We start from the raw sequence: 5305 nt of genomic DNA, 5'->3' as shown, positions 1-5305 counted from the left end.
TGATTTTTTGTTCAGATCCTTAAAATTGGACCCTTAATCTCCACCCTCTTTCCACTCTAATCCATCCTCGACATCACTCCAGACTAATTTTTACAAAACACCATTTTTGTCTTGTCATTACTTTGGGCAAAATGCATTACAATTCCCTAATACCTTTCAAATCAAATTCCAAATCCCTCAACTTTTTTTTAAAATACATATTTATGGGACACAGAGTTGACTATCAGTATTTGTGTACAGTATATGATGATCAAATCAATATTATTACATGCTCATAATTACAAATCATAATTACTTTTTGTGTCCCTTACTCAATTACTCCCCATCTCCACTCCCAATCCCCCTTTCTCACCTCTAGTAACTACAGGTCTGTTCTCTCCTTCTGAAAATTCAGAATTTTATTATGGTCTTTCCTTCTTTGTTTCTTAGCTCTCACTTACGAGTAAAGACATGCAGTATTCCCCTTTCTGTGCCTGGCTTATCTCACTTAACATAATTTTCTCCAGTCTCATCCATGTTTCTCCAAATGGCAGAATTTCATTCTTTTTATGGCTTGAGTAGTATTCCTGCCCCCACCCCATGCAGCAGTCTGACCCCCAAATCCCTAATCTTCATACATGAGGCTTCCAAGCATCCTGCCTCACTTCATTATTCCAAATGTATCTCTCAATCATTTTATAATGTAAACTAGGGCTGGAATCTGTCTGATCTCTGGTTTATCCCAAACAACAAGAACAACGGCTGGCCTGGGGTAGATGCTCAACAATTGTGGCATTAACGAGTAAATGAACTATTCCTAATATGTAACCATTTATTTGAGCTAAGTTTTCTTCTTGTTTTCTGTATGCACCAAGCTTATATCAGCCGATCTTAATGTCCCCTAATACCTAATAAAATGTATTGCAAATTTTAATATATAAGGGCACTTCAAAAAGTTGAAAAATGGAATTAAAAGCTAATACAGGGTTGGGTGGTTAGCTCAGTTGGTTAGAGCATGGTGTTATAACATGAAAGTCAAGGGTTTGGATCCCCTTACTGGCCAGCTGCCAAAAAAAAAAAAGGTCTGAAAAGATAATACGAATCTTTCCATGAACTTTTGAAGACCCCGATATATGCCCAAATATAAGTCAATGCCTTGTGATCCCAAGGAGAAGAACAAAATGACAGGTTTTGGTCAACGTGATATAAATGAAATAGTCAAATGTTTACTTTATTTATTTGTTTGCAGCTGGCTGGTATGAGGATACAAATGTCTGCTTTAAATAGTTACTAATTTAGTGAAAATTTAAGTCTAATATTATTTAGCAACACATACTTTAAATCACATATAAAATATTTATTTAGAGATAATGCTTTTTTTTTTTTTTTTAAGATGACTGGTAAGGGGATCTTAACCCTTGACTTGGTGTTGTCAGCACCACACTCTGCCAAGTGAGCTAACCAGCCATCCCTATATAGGGATCCAAACCCATGGCCTTGGTGTTATCGGCACCACACTCTCCCAAGTGAGCCACGGGCAGTCCCTAGAGATAATGCATTTTCGTTCCAATTTTATAACACACTTTTATTCAAATTATCAGTGTCTTCAGCATCATTCAGCGACCTCTATTGTCACCTAGCCCAATTTGCAGATCATGTCATCCTCACAATATCTAAGTTACTGGAAGACAACTGTTTTTATCTTTTCTTTCCCCATCCCCCCTTTTAAGCTGGTCAATTTTTTCCCCCTTTAAATTCATACTATGCTTGTATATTCTTGCTCTTCACGATATAACTTCTTCCTTGTTGATATTCTTTCTTCTTTGCAGCTGGCTGGTAAGGGGATCTGAACCCTGGACCTTGGTGTTATCAGCACCGTGTTCTAACCAAGTGAGCTAACTGGCCAGCCCTCCTGTTGCTTTTCAAAAGGATTATTAGCAATAACATCTAATACTTGAAATTGTGAGCGGTTTACCCCAGAATAATTCACTAAGTCTGTGTTTGTTTTTTCTTTTTGCCTTTATGTGTTTTTAAGTGAGTCCATCCATGACCTCTATAATTTTGCAAAACTAGTATCAGTTGAGGTTTTTTTTTTTTTTTTTTCCGTGACCGGCGCTCAGCCAGGGAGTGCACCGGTCATCCTTATATAGGATCTGAACCCGCGGCACGCTACGAGTGCGCCACGGGCTCAGCCCCAGTTGAGGTTATTTTAGGCTGCGTCTTCCCAAACAATACTTTGATTCAAAACAAAATATTGTATTTTTATTTTTATTTTTTATTATCATTTTTTTTTTCTTTAAAAAGATGACCAGTAAGGGGATCTTAACCCTTGACTTGGTGTTGTCAGCACCGCGCTCAGCCAGTGAGCCAACCGGCCATCCCTATATAGGATCCGAACCCGTGGCCCTGGTGTTATCAGCACCGCACTCTCCCGAGTGAGCCACAGGCCGGCCCAAAAAATATTGTATTTTTAAAAATCAGGTATCATGGACTATAACAGGAAACTTTGTAAGAACGTAAAATATAAATCAACTTCATTTCTGAAAGATTATTCTGAGAGGAAAATACTACCTTATATTCAGGTATATAAGGTATTCATTTAATAAATATTTAATGAATCCCTCTTCTGTGCCAGGCACTCTACCTGGGATTGGAAATACAGTGAGTTTGGAATCCTGGGGGCAAGACTGCCATGAAATGTATAATGACACAGCTAATTAATTATGGTCGTGTTAAGAACTCTGAAGAATGAGTGTAACTAGTGACAAGATGAGTAACAAGGGAACCTAAGTCTGCGGCATTAAGAAAGAGTTTCCTGTAACAGTACTATTTATATACAGTGCAGCAGTTAATTCACATGCCCAGCCTTCCTGGATTGAAATCTAACTCAAATCCTGGGCAGGTTATTTAACCTCAATTTCCTCATTTATAAAGTAGAGATAACAATAATATCTACCTTAAGAAGTTATAGTGAGGAGTAAATGAGTTAATACACATAAAGCACTAAGAACAATGACGGCACATAGTACCTGTTCAATAAATGATATAATCATTTCAGCTGGAACCTGAAAAACAAGTAGAAGTAAGCTAGGAGGAAGGGAAGAAGGATGGAAGAAACTCCAAGCAGGGAACATGTGCAAAAGCCCACAAGCAGAAAGTTGCTTGGCCTACTTTCTGTTTCTCAGCGTAGAAAAGGCCATTGTTTCTCAGCATAGAAAACTAAGGCCCATGTTTCTCTGCACAGAAAACTAAGGGGAAAGACATACCGTGAGATGAGGTTGGGAAGGTAGGTTGAGGTCAATGATGCAAGGCCTTGTAGGCCAGGTTAAGGAGACAACTTTATCCTAGGAGTCAGAGGAAACCTCAAAGGTTTTATAAAGGGAGGTGACAAGCTTAGTTTTGCAACTTAAAAAATTCTCTCTGGCTTCATACAGCACGGAGAACTGATTGGAGGGAGGACAAAACAGATGGCAGGGAAACCAGTAAGGAGGCTACTGCAGTAGCCTACACCAGAGGCTTGTAGCTTAGACTAGGGTAATGGCAGAGAAGATAAAGGGAAGCTGGCTCATACACTTAGTGTGTATGTGTTAGGGTGTGGGGGCATGGAGGAAGAGGCATTAAACACTAAACAAATATTTGTGGATAAATCAATTCCTGTGTTCCTGCCATATTCTTTTACTGCACAAAATGCTTTCCCTTTACTCCATTCTTCCAGGCACACTTCCTTCCCATTTCCTCCATAAAACTGCCAAGTGAGCTTACCAGCCATCCCTATATAGGGATGGTTTTATCACTTTCTTTCTAACCAGCCATCCCTATATAGGGATGGTTTTATCACCTTCTTTCTAGAAAGAATTTTAGAGCTGAACATTCTTGAGAAACAGACTTAGAAACTGCCTGAACACAGAGACCACGTCTTGTTTTAGTCAACTTTCTATCTTGCCCACCTCACTTGTAGAGATCCAACCCACTCCAGGACCATACTTTTAGAATTTTTCCTCTGACTACAGGAGTGATACAATCATAAACAGAGTGTAGTAATATAAAGCTCTGTGACCCATAAAGCTATATACAGATGTGGGAGCTTTCACAACCATTTTCTCCTTGGATCCTCAGAGAACTCTTGTAAGGTAGGTATTATCATAGAGGAAATAAACTCAGAGCTAAGGTGACATGTCCAAGGTCACACACACTAAAGGAATTCGCAGTGCTAAGATTTGAACCTAGATACCGTGGTTCCAAATGGGATGCTCTTTCTACCACCCTACGTGGAGGTTAAATATTGATATGTACGACTATTAACTATTGAAGGTAGCTAACTGCCACTTCTGGGGATCCTTTCCAGTTTCAAGTATTAATTAATTTATACACAAATGCTTATCGAGCACCTACTACGTGCCAGGTATGGCACTCGTGTTGGGGGAACAGCAGTGAACAAAGCAGAGAAGGTGCATGCCTTCGGTCTAGGTCAGGGAGCCGACCGAACAAGGAAACAAATGTATAAACAACAGTGATACAGTCATAAGTGCTATAAAGAAATATGAGTGATAGAGAAAAAGTGTGTGTCCATTTTGTGGGCACTACTTCAGATACGGTGGTCAGAGAAAGCCTCTCAGAAAAGTTACATTTAAGTCAAGACCGAGTTTTTGTCCTAACGAAAGACATTTTCCCACAAACCTACTTCAGGAAACTCCAAAAAAAAAAAAAAAAAAACCCAAAACAGAACAACAACAACAAGAACAAACGGAAAAAGCGTACGTAGTCCGCACAGAGGCCGCTCCCAAAGCTCCAAAATTTCGCCGCCAGACTGACTGGAAAATGGACAGTTCCCGGCCTATTCAAGCCGCCACCACTACAAGGCGCTGTGGGTGCTCCGAGTCGCCAGGAGGCGCCATGGCCCCACGCGCTGCCAAGTTGACATCTGATATCTAACGGTCTAAGCCCCGACGTCCCAGGTACAGGTGGAGTGCAAGGGCAGCACTGGGAAACCCTAAGGCCCTAGGGGATTGCGGAGGGTCAGCAGTACCCTCAGAGAGAGGGCGTCCTAGGAATCACAAACCCCATCATTGCCATAAGCCTTCGTTCCCTCGGGGATAGACCGGTTCCGGCGCCTAAACCAGGAAGTACTGCTGTGTCCAATCCTGGTCCTTCTTCCGCACTTAGTCTTTGAATCCATCCCTCGCCACGCTTGTGGGAGAGCTATGTGGACTATGGCTACCAATCAGCGGTCAGGGAAGGCGCATGCGTTGTTAAGCGAACGCGACGTGTGGTGAACTTTGACCTGAAAACGACCTCTTCCTTCCCCAACCCCCCCCCACACCCTCAA

The sequence above is a fragment of the Cynocephalus volans genome, chromosome 12, assembly GCF_027409185.1.
Source record: "Cynocephalus volans isolate mCynVol1 chromosome 12, mCynVol1.pri, whole genome shotgun sequence".
NCBI classification, from domain to species: Eukaryota; Metazoa; Chordata; class Mammalia; order Dermoptera; family Cynocephalidae; genus Cynocephalus; species Cynocephalus volans.
This window is presented reverse-complemented; position numbering follows the sequence as displayed.